Here is a 19,213-nt window from a genome sequence, read left to right on the forward strand (position 1 = left end):
ATTATAATTTTATATTCAATAAAACACAAAGAAAATACAAAAACATAAAATTAGTCGTCATCATCATTTATCTACAACACAACAACGAGTGTTGCAAATAACTCAATTGTATAACGACTGGATTTATTTATTTAATTTAAATAATGGCCTCAAATCTGTAATCAAACACCAAGAGTTCATCATAAAATTCGTTCGTTTGCCAATACGAAAAATAAAGAACTAAATGTTCAAGTTTTTAGTGTGAATGTTGGCAACAGTGGAGTGGCACGCTGGTTTAGCCTGTAATAGGTGAGTATTTCAGATTAAGTTTTTTTGCTTTACAAAAACTATATACAAATAATATTTGTTTACACAATTTCTTTGTGGATAATGTCGTCAATGAATATGTCATATTATTGGTTGGCATATTATATGTTGTTTTTTTATTTATTTTTTTTTAATTTTAACCGGAGATTGGGAAAACGGCTTTAAAGATAGAAAATATAAATTGTCACACAATGTCCATGGTCACAAATATGTGGCTATATTATTAGAATTAAGATTTTTACGTTATAAAACTAACTGCAGGTTTAATATATTTAAATGCAATAAACAAGGTTATTAGGTAGACTTAGATTTACACAATTTTAAACGATAGTTTATACCTTTTATTTATTTTTTTTTATCATTTATTTATTTAGGTTTATATATACAATTTTACTACAAATAAACAAATAGATAAAGTATTTATATATAGTGCACACAGTTCCTAAGTAGGACTCTCAAGTACAATTTTTAAGATACATTTACTATTAAGATTAATTATTCTTTGAGTTATAGATACTATAAATTCCGATAATTGCTGTGTACAATTTTAAACGATAGTTTATACCTTTTATATCCGTCCACTTTTGCTTATGCTCAAAAACTTTTGAACTCCCAAAAAAAAAAAAAAATACTTTCCTCCGATACGAAAATGTTGACAAACGAAGTTCCTCTTATAACTTATAATAATATAAATCAGAATTTAGGATAAGCTGTGCTATAATTGTCTCTAATATTTTTTATTTGGTTTAAAGAAAATATTTTAGAATTAAAAGAAAACTTCGATTATCCAAAATGCCGTTGCTCAGAAAAGAAAAGTTTCCTTTCAGTATAGGAAGTACAAAATAATAATAGAGTTAGATTTATACAATTTTAAACGATAGTTTATACCTTTTATATCCGTCCACTTTTGCTTATGCTCAAAAACTTTTGAACTCCCAAAAAAAAAAAAAATACTTTCCTCCGATACGAAAATGTTGACAAACGAAGTTCCTCTTATAACTTATAATAATATAAATCAGAATTTAGGATAAGCTGTGCTATAATTGTCTCTAATATTTTTTATTTGGTTTAAAGAAAATATTTTAGAATTAAAAGAAAACTTCGATTATCCAAAATGCCGTTGCTCAGAAAAGAAAAGTTTCCTTTTAGTATAGGAAGTACAAAATAATAATTTAAATAATTAAAAAAAATCGGGTTGCCGTTCCTAAAATTAAGGTCGATGAAAAATTTAAGAAAAAACTGATTAATTTTAAGTAAACTCCTCAGTTTTGGGATCTTACGGATTTCTATGTTTACACACAAAGAAAAAAAAAAACGTTTGGAAAACGTGTACCGAAAACGTTTTTCTTTTGTTAGAGTTTTTTGAATTGCTTTGAAAATTTTAAACTTTTATCACCAAAAAAATTCATTTGTTACAAAATTTTTATTTTTCAATAAATAAAGTTATTTTTGAAACAACAACACAGTCCATTTCGTTTATATCAAACACTGTTCTTTTCTGACTTTAGGTCTTTAATAAGACACATTTTACAGTTCAAAATTTAATATGCTACAATGTAATGTTGAAAATTTTTTCGGAATCTTCCGAACATATCTGGAATATATGTAAAAAAACAAAAAAAAAACTTTGGTCGAAGCAGTGATCGAACCCACGACCCTTGGCATGCAAGTCGGACGTAGCAACCACTGCTCCACGGTGCCAAAATGTTTGTTTCTTTTAAATAAACTTTGTTTATTCGGTTCGTGGGCGCCGCAAGCTATGCTATATAAATACAACTTATATTGATATTTATCTATTGATGACCATAACAGGTACATAGCTCAGTGGTTAGTGTGTTGGCTTACAAAGTGCATGGTCCGCGGTTCTATTCTCCGTCCAGGTGAAAGGTAAAAAAAATTTTAAATTTATAAAATCGTATAATTTCTTCTACATTGTTGGTATTACAGGAAAAGGTGTTAAGAACTAAAAAACCTCGTAGATGTGAGGTAAAATGCAATTAGCAAGAAAACAATGTTTTTTTTTGAGTTAGTCTTTATGAAATTGTTTTTACATCCTGGAAAAGAATAAACGTTTATCACAAAAAGTATATACTTTTCTTCCAAATACACTTCCTTACAGCGAAAAGCAAATGAGAAACGAACTTGGATTGTCTAAAATTTCGTTTGGGAGGAAAGAATTATTTTGTAGGCATTTTATTCTCGTGAGAGAACACACTTTTTGTAAATAAAGGACCAGCAATTACGTTCTGGAGTCAAACTTTTTGTTTGATTTGATACGAGATCGTGCGACTTTTCGAACTTGTAAGGATTTACCTTGAGATCGTTGCATACATTCACGTCAAAGCATTAGTTTTCTGGGACACCAACATGCCACTTGGCAAAACTACCAGTATCTTTATAACGCTACATAATTATTTTCTTTTCTTTGAGGTGTTCGAGTACACTAGTTATTGCCGGATAAGATTTTCTAGCTAAATATAAGGCAATTCTAAGTATCCGTCGTGAATGAAATAACGAAATGTCAATAAAAGAAATATCATGTAGTTGTCATTTGTAGTGTGAACCAGGGATGGAAAATGCAGTACTATAGTACTTTTTTCAATACTTTTTCACCCCGGTCAGTACCGTAGTACCCCCGCGAATGATTTAGTACCTTTTGTGTAGGCATTTTTGAGTCGATATCAGATTTATGGTACAATAGCTTTGACAAAATATTTTAATATTTTGAGAAAGTCTTTATCAACCTTATTTGCTAATAGTCTTTTACAAATATGGCAAAACAAACATGTTCATGTGGGAAGAAAATCTCGATTTTGTAAAAGACATAGTCAAAATCCGGATTTTATTGAACTTCAAGAATGTTTTAGTCGAAAAAAGAATGTGATTCTATATCGATTTTTTTCCGGTAGAAAATGTTGTCAAAATTTTATTTCTAAATAGAATGTTTGCAAAATTTTATTTTTATAGAAAATTTTGCCAAAAATTTATTTCAATTGAAAATTTTGTACAAATTTTATTTCTATAGGAAATTTTTGCAAAATTTTATTTCTATAGAAAAAATTTTGCAACATTTTTTTTCTACAGATTTTTTTTTGCAAAATTTTATTTCTATAGAAAATTTTTGCAAAATTTTATTTATATAGAAAATTTTGTCAAAATATTATTTATATAGAAAATTTTGTCAAAATTTTATTTTCTTTAAAATTTAGTCTCTTGACAATAATTTTGCAGTGAAATTTTTGTTGAAATTTAGTAAAAAGTACCTTTCCGCTCAAAAAATACCTTTTTTGTACTTTCTTAAAAATTGTATTTTCCATCCCTGGTGTGAACTTGGTAGCACTTTGTGTCAGCTACTCTATGTTCGAATGATTTTGGGCTTTTTTCTATTTTCGAAAGTTTGTTTCGTTTTTGGCATTACAATTCATTTGTAATGCCAAAAATTTATTTTGTTTGGAATACGAAAGAAAACTTTCATATGAGATAGGGGAGCAGGGTATGAAACTAGAGACAATTAAACGTAATAAATAAATAATTTGGTCAACTATTTTATCATTAATATTTTGGTCTATATCTGGATGGGTCATATACATACTAATTTCAATTAAATTATGATAACAAAAATATACTCGTACATTTATTATAACTATTAGAAATCATAAAAAATTTTTATTGCTATTACTCCTGGCTATATTCCTATTCATAAAACGTAATAATCCAATTATGTTTATGAAAAATAAATGTAATTGGAATTGTCTAATTAATAGTCAAAGAAATGATATGACTAAATGCCAAAGACATGCACAGAAATTCGTAAATGAGTAAGTGTTAATTAAACACACCAAAAGAATATCAAAAAGAAATCATGAAAATGATTCATAGGTTTTTATCGAATATTAGGGTGTCTCACACCTTGATTTAAAAGAGACTTGTGTCTTAACATGATAACAATGGCAGATTATTAGCCTGCTTATTTATAAAATATCGGTAGACAAATAAGGAGGGAACTGGAGCTGTTTAGTTCAAAACTCCAAGACTTAGTAGAAATAAAGCCATTACAAAAAAGGCAATCAAATTATTAAAAAGATAGATCCAAAAAATTAAAAATCATCTTGACTGATGAGGACACTATTGTCGCATCTCAGGCTTAAAGTTTTCTAAACCTAACCAAACAATTTCCATCCTCAACGTATAAATGTTTATACGTTAGGTTTATTGTTCCTTACTTTTTCGTGAAAAAGTGAGTCATATGTAAGGAACTGACAACACCGCCCATTTTTTTTCTAAAAGATATGTCTATTTATACGATTTTTTCATACTGCATTTTAAGGCTGTAGATTTAATGGTTCAAAAGATATTAATACTACACATAAAAAAATGTATCTCGTAATTTATAACAAGTTTTGAACTTCTCTGATATAGTTACGGTTAAATAAAATCATTTTTTCTGTATACAACGAAGGACAAAGGACTTTTTGTATAATTATCAGAATGATTTTTGTATGTGCTTCAAACTAAAAAAAACTATTATGCGAAACTTTATTTTCCAACTTTTAAAATAATTACCTGTCAATTTGTTTAGTAAATTTATTTGAAACGCATAGCCATAAAAAATATACCTGCTCTACCTTAAAGATAATTATTATCGTTATATTTTCATGCATTCGTCAACCATTTTCCAATATAATATTTTTATTAATATTTTTTTCAAAATTTATATACTTATAAAATAGGCATGTTTGCGGCACGATTTCTAATACCACATACTACATACACGTGTAAAATGACGTACAAACACACAATCACAAACACAGTATAAAACAAAAGTACAAAAACAAACGTTTGCGGCCACTGCTGAATGGCTAGATTGGAATCGATTGGTAATTACGGCTCCTTCAAAATATTAATAAAACAAGAGCAAATTGGTCACATCTGTTTAAGGCTATGTGTGTATGTGCATATTCATGGATTTTCTTCATAAACTCGACTCAATGACTGTCTACCAAACGACCGAACGTTAGTCAAAGAAATCTCAAAATTATTTAATACAAAAAATGTGAGCTTGTGTTTGTGTGTGGGTGTGGGAATTGCTGCAGCACATGCATGTGAAAAGAGTATAACGGTTCGTTGTGGAATGAGTGTCAATAAAAGACAAGCAACGACGACAACAACTACACAACCGACAAAGTCAAAGGCAATGAAAAATCTATCTTTAATTTTACAAGAAAGAAACCCCAAAGCTTAAAGGAAGAAGAAGGCAACAATGACAACAACAATGCTTGCATCGTATGACGATGTTATAACTAAAACATATTGAAAACAATTTAAACAAAGCGTTGGTCATTGTACAACGATTATATACTCGTACATTGTAAGCCTCCTACAAGCGTACTTTTAATACAGACACACACAAACACTCACCCTTTCTAGCAATTGGCAGCTTGTTTTTCATACACAGCGCAAACACCAACAACAATATTGGCAATGGTTTATTGGTGTCCAAATTGTCATGACATTACAGCGTTACCACCAGCGTCTTTCTCTCAGGTAAAACAAAGTAAACATAAATACATACTAGGAAACAAACGAAAAAACGAAACCGAGCAAACCAATAAATATAAGAAATCATAGCATTTGGTGGTCATTTAGAGAACCTTAAATATTGTAAATGCTCACACGTTTATATATTCATACCAGCACATTTTTTTTGATTTTCATACAACACGCATCTACATACATAACATACATGTGTAAATGTGAAATCTCCCTGATGTCAGTACAACAAACACAGATGGTCATAAAATCCAATACGACCTTTTTTGATTAATTCATGTTTTCCCTCTTCGAGAGTACCTAGTGTCGTAGTTGTATTAATTTAAACAAATACGTTGTACAAACATATATCCCCATTTAAAAGAACATGAAGCTACACTTAAAATAATGGGAAACCACCAGGGAGGAAAATGTAGGTTTGTTCTAGAAGATTTTAACTAAACTGTATTACTAACGTCGACAACACATGTTAAAGAAAATTTCGTAGTTTGAAAAAATCCAAATTGCAAAAAATTCTTTAACGCAATAGGAAGTTCGCGATAGACGCATTTGTTGTAAATTGGAAGAGATTCTTAACTGCACTGCCCGGTTCCAAAAGTTTTGTCTTGTGATTTTTTCACTGATTTTGGTATTGATTGCGCACCAAAGAAGCTTTGAATTAAAGGGTACCTTTAAAATTTGAGTTTTGCGTAATTGATTATATGAAACAAATTTTAATTGATAAATTTTTCAGTTTTTTCTTCAAGTGCTTTTAAAACGTGTTAACGTAAACTTAAATTTCCGAATTCACAGTAGACTTCAAGTAGAAATTATGCTATGTTTCAAGTTAAAAACGCCTTTAAAATAAAGTGTTGAAAAACATCATCTATTTTTGAACGTTTATTTTTGCTTTGTAGTTAAGATACAAAAAGTCAACAAATTTAATGACAATTTCATTAATTTTGAAGAATTTTTCAGAATTATTAAGGCCAAGTTGACATTAGTCAAACAAAATTTTCTTTCATGTAAAGATACCCTTCACTTAGTTATAAAGACAAAACGACTTCATTGAAAAATGTATCGACTTTTGGACAAGAAAAAAATATATATCAGACAAATTTTAAGGACATGAAATCTTTGGCCTTACGACAACATTTTTTTCAGTATATGTATTAAGTCTCATTATTCACAATTTTTGCATAGACTAGTATAAAAGGAAATAAATAGAAACCACTCAGCAAAAAAGCTTAGCCAAAAAACCAATGAAAATTTTTGGATCCGGAAGTAGCGTAAATTTGGCTCAGAAGCAATGAATTTCACATGGGCTTGTCATAGGGTGCAATTCATCTTTTTAAGCATCCGCTGCATTGCTTTACTATTAGTTCTTCAGATGTGATTCTATTTTAGTATTTCGGATTTCATTAAAAAAAATAAGAAAACACTTAAAAAATATATAGTCGAAGCTCGGTTTAACGCACGATATATTGTCAGGAATATGTTAACTTTTATTGAAAATCGTAGTTTTTTACCAGATGAGTAAAAATTCATAAATATTTGACAAAATTTAACTACAGGGGCACATAAAAAATATTACTTTAAATAATCCTTAAAAACTGATGAACTTGATATATCTAAGTTAGGTTAGATTGAAAAGAGGATCCAAGATTTACTGTCTTATGGAGACCATTATACACCCATGTCAATATTTGTGTGCTCTTAACTTGATTTACGAATTGCCTAATTTGTTTCCAGTCCCCGGTTTCAATATGGGCCAGGCATAGGTAGTGTTCATAGTAATATCTTCCTAAAACGTCCTATAAACACTAATAATGGTGCTGCTCCTGTCGGCATAGATGTACTCTCAACGCTAGATTAATGTCACGACCGAGCACCAAAAGAGTTTTTAGCGGTGTAGGTGTTGACATTCCTGTGTATTTCATAGTTTCTTTTCAGCTATAAGAAGGAGGTTCCTTGTCATTGGGCTAAATATAGCACTCATTAATAAGAGAAAAAATCACCACCTGTCCAACTGGCGATCCTACGAAAATCTGGTGCATATTGCCACTAACGGACTTATCACAGGACTAGTACCAGTGCTCCAGTGTGTCGCAGTTTTTATATTTTCATATAATTTATTGATTTCTATACTCTCTTGATTTTAAAATTTTATTGGATCTAGAAATTTGCCTATGGGTCAACATATTCCAAAAGTTTTTCTCTGTGGTGCAATTGGGATGATCAAAATAATACCGGTTCCTAAGGGTTTGTCCCAGACTGGTTCATGAGGACCTGTCTAGTCCTACTAAGTTCTCCCAGGTCATGTACTTTGGAATGAGTCCAAGCCGTGACCTGCAGTGTAATTTTACCTCCCGTCAATGACAAACCCGTATTAAAGTTCCCGTAGCGGAGCTGCCACTCTATCTAAACTAACTTTACCTAGTTACCCGGCAATTGAATAAGTACTTAAGCCATTCTCACAATCGTCAAATACAGCTGCTTTTTGTTTATTTTCTTAAGATTAAAAGCATTTTCGTTAAATCGAACGTAAATTTTGTTCAACCGTTCGTTATTTAGAATACTCAAGTTAAGAACTTGGACGTTCGTTAAATTGGATTTTTGGTAAATGGGATATTCGTTAAACAGAGTTTCGACTGTATATATTTTTTCTTCAACTTTTTTTATTAATAACATACTAGCAAATATTTTGTCGAAAATTACTCGTTTACCGAGAAATGCATCGGCACACTTTTCACATATGTTTTGGAAATTGCCATTATATTACTTATCCTTACTGTGTTTTATACAGAGTAAAATTTTGAAAATTTAAATTTCAAAAATTGCATAGAACAGCAAATTTTTATATATAACCTTAAAATATATTCTTGTGAAGTGAAGAGCATTTTTGGATGTACATTAAAAGTAATGACTTACGAAGTATTTCCATTTTTTCGCTGGATAGTCTTATTAAAAAATATTCAAATATTGTAAAGGTTTGTGTCCAGCACAATATGAAATTTTCTCACATACATAATTTGTCATTTATCTTAGTACATACGTTTGTCATTAATATTTACATGCATATATTCACACACATCTATAACCTGAATAAGTAAAATTGTTAGTAGCAAAGTATTTGGAACAAGTGGTATAATTATTACCCAGTAGATATCGTAGACATTGACCATAACTGAGCTAAAAAAAAAATAATAATAATAATAAAATAAAAAATAATAATAATTGTAGTAATTTGGCAAGAAATTGCCATTTTTCACTTTCTTATATTTGTATCAACGATTGCAAATACCCCCATATCCAAATATTGAAAGAATCTACAAATCTCATATCGTGTTCTAGTCATGCAAGTCATTTATGCTATGGTTTTATTTTTCTTCTCGAAACTTGACTTTGAATTTGTATTTTCTACCCATTAGCCATTTGGCCTGTTTGACCATTGTAAAACATAGTTTAGTGGGCCAATGTGAATGTTTGTTGTAATGGTCGAGTGAAAAAAAGAAAACAACAAATGAAATTGTCGGCCACAAATCTAGCACCTTCTGTCCATTTGATTGTCATGATTTGTCCTTGAGGTTTGTTAGTCATTGGTTTGTGGCTTCCAAAGACTTATTTTGTCCATGCACGCTGCCAATCCATATGACAAAAACATTGGTGGAAACCGCCAAATATGTTACGATGATAATTGAATAATGAATAATGAAAGTGCATAATATTATAGTAAAAATGATATTTGATTGTTTGGTAGGTCGGTTACACAAATATTAAACACTATCATACATAGGCCCATATGCAAAATAATTTATTGACAGTTTATCGAAGGGTAAATGTAGGCTAGAAGTCTTCTTTAACTTTATTTTGGGGGATAGTGTTTAATATTAATTTAAGTTTAAATGCTGGTTATAGGTTCGTGCTTCGGATTTAACTTGCAAAACCCAATAGAAACTGAAACACGCATTTTATACAGTTTTGAAAAAATGTACTGTGCATCGACTGTACCAGGTGACGTATGTTAAATTTTAATTCATAGATTTGGCACTAATGTTGATCATACGCACAGGGGACCATAACTATCATATCGCTTAAGGTTTTTTAAGATTTTAAAATAAATGACAATTCTGTAATTAATCTGGCAATAATATTATAGTACGCTAAGTTACACGCTAAAGTTACACACACAAAGAAAATATAAGTGTATTTTCTTTGTGTATGTAACTTTTTTCCCTTCGGATCGAAATTTTAGACAAGCGAAATCTATCTTTGTTATAAAGAGCAAGTACACCCGACCTTGTGACAAATTATTAGGGATTATCTCTAATCTGTTTCATTTAGTTTTAAAGGATATTTTTATGTAAAAAAAAATATTTTTTGTTGTCTAAAACTTTGTTACAGAGAAAAGAGATCTGTTTATTGGTAACTTTTAAGATTGATATAAGTCTACATCGTCGTCAAAATTTTTGTTTGTTTAACGTTTTAACAAACGTTGACTTTCCTGTCTTTCCACTTTTTCAAAATAGGGCAATAACGACTTTTTAAAATTTTGTAAATTATTAAAAATTCGATTTTTATTTGCTCTTTTCTAGTTTTTATTAGTTGTGTGAACTAAAGATTAATAGGTGTATGAACGTTTGTAAGAGTTGAAGCAGAATTGTGATCCTAACATAGTTATAAAATTTTCTCAAATCTGCTGTATTTCTTTCCATAAGTTCACATTTTATGATCATCATAAATCATTAAAGTATCGTGAGTTATGACCAATGAAATGAACTCTAATAAAATCAAATGATCTCTAATTAAATCAAATAAAACACAAGGATTGTTTAAATGAGTCCACCAAAAAAACTGAATTATAATCATATTGGAACGCAACTCCGGGTAATGTACCCAGTAAAAAAATTTGGAAGTTCTTCCAAGGGCACAACGTTAAAACCACTTCCAGAAGATATTTTTACTACCCAGGAAGTTCTTTTAATTAAATTTTATAACTTGGTTTTTTCATACTTTTAATGAGTAATTTTAACATTTTTTGTTTCAAATACGTTAAAAACGGAGTAAGAATTCATGAAATGGTACAAATCATTTAAATTTTGTTGAAAAAAAATGCTAAATCCAATCTGAAAAAATTGTGCATTTTTGAAAATATTTGATGTCAAACGTTTCCGAGATGCGTTAGAATCCATTAAAAATTATAAAAATTATTTATTTGACAAAATATCACAGAATTTTTTAATTTACATCCAAAACATTGAATTCGGATCACACCTAAAGAAGTGATGCAAATTCAGTGCAACGGCTGTTGAAATGGAGGACATCCGTCCTATGACAAGCCCATGTTAAATTAATCGCTTCTGCCTCAATTTTGCACCACTTCCGGATCCAAAAAGAACATTTTCATTACTTTTTTGGCGACGCTTTTTTTGCTGGGTAGTTTATAAACTGTTCGCCAAAAGAGACTAAATCTGCTAAATCTTCTGCAGTTGTAGTGTAGTGTTGAAAGTAAATAATTTAAACATTTCACCTGTAACCTGGGCGTAAAATTATGACACCCATCATTTAAGGAAGATCTTTGTGCAATACTTTAAGCAAATCAAGGTGAAACTCTGGCCTATGGGGCCAATGCTATGCCTAAATCGTAACCGATTTTCACCAAATTCATGGCATGCATAGCTAGAATGTTAATTCAGCTCCCTGTGCAAAATTTCAAGCAAATCGGAGTAAAACGTTGGCCACTGTGGTCACATGTGTGTAAACCTGGCGAAGGATATATATGGGAGCACACTTGTAAATACTATCAATTGTACTCTTTGTGAAAAATTTTATTCAAATCATGGTGAAACTGTGGCTTCACGGGCAATATAAGAGCGCAAAAATGTGCAGGGTATAAATATGAATGGTTACAGTTGGCTGATCGATCTGAAAATTCATATCAACTCTTCTGACTTTATATAAAGCATGTTTTCCAAATGTGAAACCTAACATATAAGTGCATTTTTGTAATTTTTGCCTCCGAAATCTGTTGTTGGTCCCATAGTGCAATGTTGAGAACATTACTGGATATTTATGGTGGCGTATGGTTTATTTAGTTCTATTACCTACAATTAATATTTATCATACGCCAACAATAACAAATGATGCGATTGTCGGGGCTTTTGCCTAATGGATTACTATGTATTATGAAACTTATACTACGTTCGCATTATTCTCGAAATCACGTTTTACATCTAAAGCAAGCTCAAAAAGTCGATTTAGTGTTAGTATAGTGTAAATCTATTACTCAATTCATAGAGCATTTGAAAATGTAGAAACATTGTTTTTAAAGAACATTTTGAACCTTCTCCTAAATACAAAAACGTAGTAGTAAAAAATTGGGAGTGAAAATTAGCATAAAGTGATTTTCCAAATTTTGTGAAAACAATCTTACAATATTACACTCCAAAAATAAAATTTATTTATTGATTGATTAACTACATTTACAATTTATTATAAATATAACGGCCATTTTCATGTAGCTCCGTTAGGCTTTAACTGTCAGTTAACAGAAAATTAACTGCAAATATCTTCTCTCCGGTTAACTTTAACGGAAAAAATTTCCACAGTTAAGATCCTAACTGACGTATGGAATAAATAGGCAAAATGACAGATATCTCCACAGTACCGCTTAAAAGTTCGTTAGCTAACGTAGCACTAACGGAGTTTCATGAAAATGGGGCTAAGTATGCTAGGGTTTTAGGCAAACAACAATAATAATATGTATGTCAATTTAAAAATATAGTAGTATAATTTTATATTGTCTTTCACGGCCATTTTCATGTAGCTCCGTTAGACTTTAACTCCCAGTTAAAAGAAAGTAAAATGGAAATATCTTCTATCCGGTGTACTTTAACTGAAAATTTTAGCAGTTAAGCTCCTAACTGGCATATAGAATATATAGGCAAGATTATAGATATGTCCATAGTACGGTTTAAAAGTTCGTTAGCTAACCTAGCACTAACGGAGCTTCATGAAAATGGGGGTCAATATCATTAATACGCAACACTCTTGTTTACGTTGAAATAAATAAAATGCATAAATGTGTGAAACGCCATTTAAATTTTGCTCTAGATACGCACGGTTGAGAAGTTTCGTATTGTTGTACGTATAATCTATTGCTTGCCGATGATAGTAAGAAATGAATGGTTCGTATTTTCAAACTTGCTAATTATGAATTACATATGCATAACCAGAGGGAGTAAAAATTTAAATTAACAAAAAATATAGATTTGAATAAACAAATGTAATAGTAATTTATTAAATTATAATTATTAACAAAAATATTAGCGAGATATATTTACTGGATTTTAGTCATAAATCGGTCATTGTTGTTCTACTAAAATCAAATTTATCAAATTTATAATAGAACAAGTATATACAGCAGTAAGTTCGGCCGGGCCGAATCTTAAATACCCACCACCATGAACCAAATATTAGGGTTTCCTTTGAAATTTCAGGAGGGCTTGAGGACTTGAGGACAATTCCCGAAGATAAATTTAAAGATTTCACGTATGAGGACTATATCAGATTCTGGATTTATAAGAACCATTTTTGTTTAGGTTTTAGAGGAATCATTAACATCTCTTGTAAGTGTGCAAGAAAATTATAAAATAACGTCTTGATTTGAAATCTTAAATCTGTAGAAGAAAAATCTGGAAATTTTACATTGACTTTCAAGCAATTTTCATGATCAGTGCGCCTTCTACACCCTCAAGAAGTGAAGTCGGTCTATATGGTGGCACTACCAAATGGACCGATAAAAACTTAATCCGATACACGTTTTTGTGAGCCTAAAATACCAGAATATTTACAATTTCAGGCAAATCAGATAAAACCTACGGTTTCTAGAAACCCAAGGAGTTAAATCGGGAGATCGTTCTTATGGGGGCTATACTAAAATATGGACCGATACTCACCGTTTTCGGCACACCTCTGTATGACCCGAAAATACCTTTAGATTTCCAATTTCAGGTAAATTGAATAAAAACTGCGGTTTCTATAAGTCCAAGAAGTAAAATCGGTAGATCGGTCTATATGGGGGCTATACCAAAATATGGACCGATACTCACAATTTTTGGCACACGTATTTGTGGTCCTACAATACCTCTAGATTTGCAATTTCAGGTAAATTGAATAAAAACTGCGGTTTCTATAAGCCCAAGACCCCAAATCGGGATGTCGTTTTATATGGGGACCATACCAAAACATGGACCGATACTCACAATTTTTGGCACACGTATTTGTGGTCCTACAGTACCTCTAGATTTCCAATTTCAGGTAAATTGAATAAAAACTGCGGTTTCTATAAGCCCAAGAAGTAAAATCGGGAGATCGGCCTATATGGGGGCTATACCAAAACATGGACCGATACTCACCATTTTTGGCACACCTCTTTATGGTCATAAAATACCCCTAGATTTCAAATTTCAGGCAAATTGGATAAAAACTTCGATTTCTATAAGCCCAAGACCCCAAATTGGGATGTCGTTTTATATGGGGACCATACCAAAACATGGACCGATACTCACAATTTTTGGCACATGTATTTGCGGTCTTACATTACCTCTAGATTTCCAATTCCAGGTAAATTGAATAAAAACTGCGGTTTCTATAAGCCCAAGAAGTAAAATCGGGAGATCGGCCTATATGGGGGCTATACCAAAACATGGACCGATACTCACCATTTTTTGCACACCTCTTTATGGTCATAAAATACCCCTAGATTTCAAATTTCAGGCAAATTGGATAAAAACTTCGATTTCTATAAGCCCAAGACCCCAAATCGGGAGGTCGGTTTATATGGGGACCATACCAAAACATGGACCGATACTCACAATTTTTGGCACACGTATTTGTGGTCTTACAGTACCTCTAGATTTCCAATTTCTGGTAAATTGAATAAAAACTGCGGTTTCTATAAGCCCAAGAAGTAAAATCGGGATATCGGCCTATATGGGGGCTATACCAAAACATGGACCGATACTCACCATTTTTGGCACACCTCTTTATGGTCATAAAATACCTCTAGATTTCAAATTTCAGGCAAATTTGATAAAAACTTCGATTTCTATAAGCCCAAGACCCCAAATCGGGAGGTCGGTTTATATGGGGACTATATCAAAACCTGGACCGATATAGCCCATCTTCTAACTTGACTTGCCTGCAGACAAAAGACGAGTTTGTGCAAAATTTCAGTACGATTGCTTCATTATTGAAGACTGTAGCGTGATTACAACAGACAGACAGACAGACAGACGGACATCGTTGTATCGTCTTAGAATTTCTCCCTGATCAAGAATATATATACTTTATATAGTCGGAAATCGACATTTCGATGTGTTACAAACGGAATGACAAACTTATTATACCCCCGTCACCATTCTATGGTGGTGGGTATAAAAACAATTCCTAAACGAATTTGTACATACATTTTATACGAGCTTATTGCACATGCAGATTAAGGAATTGATATTATTTAGCTATTGAAAATTTGTTCCTTTTTTATTTGCAATATTAGATTTCTTTATTACCTTAAAGATGAAGAGAAGCCCTCCAACTTGGCAATGCTGCTTTAGAGCGTTTTATTGATACTATACCTAATATATCTTGTTTTGCTTTTTAAAAACACTTCGAATGTATAACTTGATTTAAGGTTTTGATTTTTTTTTTTTGATGTTACACCAATAAGTTTCCACAGGATGTTGTAACATGGTAATCTTTTATCTATATAAATTATATGCTACATTTTGTTGAACAATCTTCCATTTTATACCCTTTGCCATGGGCAATTTCATATTGCTGCAGCGTAGTAGTAGACCAGACACCATTTATTGACCTTTCGCCAAAGACCTTTACCATTGTGAAAGGGAATTTGCTGGTACTGGCACTTTTTTCCACTCTTTGTACATGGTGAGTTTGCCGAAACAGTTGCCAAAAAAATCTGCCTACTGCTTAGATTGAAAACCCCAGATTATATGATACATATGTGGAAATTGGCACTTGTAGTATTCTAATTTAACTGCAGGCGAAACAAATTGAAGCGCAATGATTGTTTGGTATTTGGAAAGGAATGTATTAACCAATTTTGTTGGATATGAAAACTTTTGGATTGCATAAGTTTTGAAGGAAATTGGAGATTTAAAAATAGTTATGTGGCTTTGTTTGCCATTATCTGGCCAAATTAGTTTGTGATTATTATTCGGTTTGTAAGTAATTTATAAATATTACTAAATATTATCTTTATAAAGTATGTATATAAATATTTATAAATGATAAACATTTGCCAACTACTTCTTCACATATCCATATATAAATCTTTTATTTTGTATATTTATATATTTCTTTAAAAATAAACCATTCCGTTTTCCATATGGAATAGCTGCCAAAGTGTAAACTTAATCATTCCACTTTCAAAAGTAAATTTTTTATAATTTATGGCATTGTTATTTTATTCTCTATCAATGGACACAACCTCATACAAAGCAAACAGATGTATATAAAATGTTATGGTATATAATGATTTGAGCACTTTGAGGATCATAATTCAATTTGGAAAACTTTCTAAAATTAGTATCAAGTCAGTCATATAATAACATAACGCTGAAACATATACAATTATTATATCCTATGGCCACAATTGTAGTACAGAGTGTGTTATCGGTTAGTGCATACATAAAAAAAATATACAGGAAACGCAAAAGTTTTCTGATTATTAAATTACGTTGCGTACTTGAAAAAACTGTATAGACTTTTCCCCTAAAGGTGAGTATTAAGTTCGAGTTTAGCCGCTAAAATCGCTAAAGTGAAAACTAAATCAGTAAGAAAAATGCATGAAATTATACGTATTTGTTGCAAATTTTATTATAACTTGATGGGGAAAAGCCCAAAGCAAATTTTCACAAAGTTTGTATTCCTTAAAATTGATTATTAAAGAAAAGTAATCGTGAAAAAATTACGTTTTTAGCGGCTGAACTCGAACTTAATACCCACCTTAAAGCACTTTATACATAGAGTTATGCGTCGTTCGCACTATACTTTTATTTGTACAAAATGTCTGTGTCTGAAGTTCATCTTAAAATGTGTCCAAATTCTACGATATGTCTTCGATAAGATAAATAACGATAAACACGTCATCGATCAAATAAATGGGCACGATATCGTTTATATCATTGAACATAAATTATAGTATGACTAACATGTGAGATTTATTTCGAAAAGTTCGATAGCGATATTATTGGACGAATAACGGCGCATTATGCGATTAAACTTCCTAGCACAAAATTTGGAAGTTGTTTTAAAGGCACAACTGTAAAAACTCATCCAAAATGTCCTCCCAAAGATGTTCTTTATTTTAACTACACAGGAAGTGCTCTTAATCCAATTTTTTATAACTAGTTTTTTTCACATTTTTAATGGTTAATTTTAACTTTATTTGTTTCAAAGAGGTTAAAAACAGACTAAGAAGAAAAATTAGGAATTTTTGGAAATATTGTGGTCAAACGTTTCAGACAAGCGTTAGAATGCATTAAAAATCATAAAAAATATAAAAATTATTTACTTAGCAAAGTATTATGAATTTTTTCAATGCACATCCAAAACACTGAATTCGGATCACACCTTAAGAATTGATGCAAAGTGTGTTGAAATGGAGGTATAACCTCTAATAATCCTAAAACATAATTCAAGTCGATGATTTCTAAAAATCTTTACAAATAGGAGACATCATTAAAATAAGTTAAAGTATTTGCAAATTAATTTGAAACATTGACTTATTAGTACTTAAAAATTAAACACTGAATTGGGATCACACCTTAAGAATTGATGCAAAGTCTGTTGAAATGGAGGACTCCGTCCAATGATAAGCCCATGTTAAATTCATTGCTTCTGCGCCAATTTTGCTCCACCTCCGGATACAAAACGAACAATTTCACTACTTTATTGGTGACACTTTGCTGGGTTTAAAATGGGTATAACCTCTAATAATCCTAAAACATAATTCAAGTCGATAATTTCTAAAAATCTTTACAAATTGGATAAATAATTAAAATAAGTTAAAGTATTTGCAAATTAATTTTAAACATTGACTTATTTGTACTTAAAAATTAATTTAAATTTGCAGGTTTATTTTCGTATTAATACGTTTATTAAAAAGCTTTCAATGTGAAAAAATAATAGGGTATGCTTTTCCCCAATCGCTCCAATATCTGTAAGATCCAGAATGAATGATGGATGTCTTAGAGTTTTTGCACGGTCTTTTCCCATTCCCAGGAAAGTGGGAATTTTTTCGCATTTCCCGGATCCCGCTTGGAGGAAAAAGGAATTTGATATGGCATGTGTTTTAGACAAGTTTAAAAATTACCATAAGGTAACTTCTTTATACAAAAATTAAAAAAAATATTCATTAGTCTCTTCCGACAGAGTTTTTAAAAGAACGTTGTACTTAACATGAGTTTTTTTGTACCATTAAAAATTGTTTGGGAATTAAGTTATTATTATACAAGTGTGACCATTTATATTTCGGGATTGATTTTTGAGTTTATACGTACTCGGTGTGCTTTGACAAAGGAGCAATATTTGTGCTGTTTACAGTAACCTAAAAGATTCAACTACCTCGAAAAATGGAATTAAGTCGTAAACATTTTCGTGCGATTATTTTTTACAGCTTTCAATAATAGAGGATCGATGAACTTAATTCAATTTTTGGTGATGAATCTCCGCCTGTTGGTATGACTGTTGGTATGATGAATTTAACCGAGGTCGTAGTTCACTCCAAGACGAATTTCGTGAAGTTCGTCCAAAATTAGTGGTTGTTCCCGAAATCATTGATGTTGTGCCCTAACTGATATTACGATCGACTTATCGTGATATTTAAACCTTAGGCATTAGTGAAACCAGTATTCATTCCCACACAATTTGCCAATCGCCTTAAAAAGGCTCGTCTCGATTGGGTGAAAGAAATACTTCTATGAAATTGTGAAAGGTGACGTACGATCCCGAAAGGAAACAGCAGTCGACTGTAGGTGTTTCAAGATGCATTTCGCGCACGAAACACTTCCAAGCAAATTGTCGCCTATTTTTCGGAAAAAGTACCATTACAAAAACGCAGAACAGTCAATTATGAGTGGTATATATCGATTTGTCTTCCAAGAAATCAGGAAAACCAACAGCCGAAGACGGATCAATCTTCACCAGGACAATGCAACTGGATTTTTGTGCACTCAAAACATCAATTTGATGAGTTATCCGCCGTATGGTCTTGACTTGGCACTGAATCCATTATGTTTATTCCCGTACATAAAAAATAAGATGAGACATCAACGATTCTCGACACTTGTAA

The 19,213-nt window shown here is 31.3% G+C and overlaps 1 protein-coding gene across 1 annotated transcript in view; it reads left to right on the forward strand.

Annotated features, from left to right (window-relative positions):
* slo (calcium-activated potassium channel slo) overlaps window positions 1-19,213 on the forward strand; it is a 165,564-nt gene continuing 146,351 nt past the window's right edge. The window contains exon 1 of the mRNA XM_075294203.1: window positions 1-288. The gene's annotated coding sequence lies outside the window, so the exon portion shown is untranslated. The remainder of the gene's footprint in view (window positions 289-19,213) is intronic.

This window comes from Haematobia irritans, chromosome 1 (assembly GCF_050003625.1).
Source record: "Haematobia irritans isolate KBUSLIRL chromosome 1, ASM5000362v1, whole genome shotgun sequence".
Lineage (NCBI taxonomy): Eukaryota > Metazoa > Arthropoda > Insecta > Diptera > Muscidae > Haematobia > Haematobia irritans.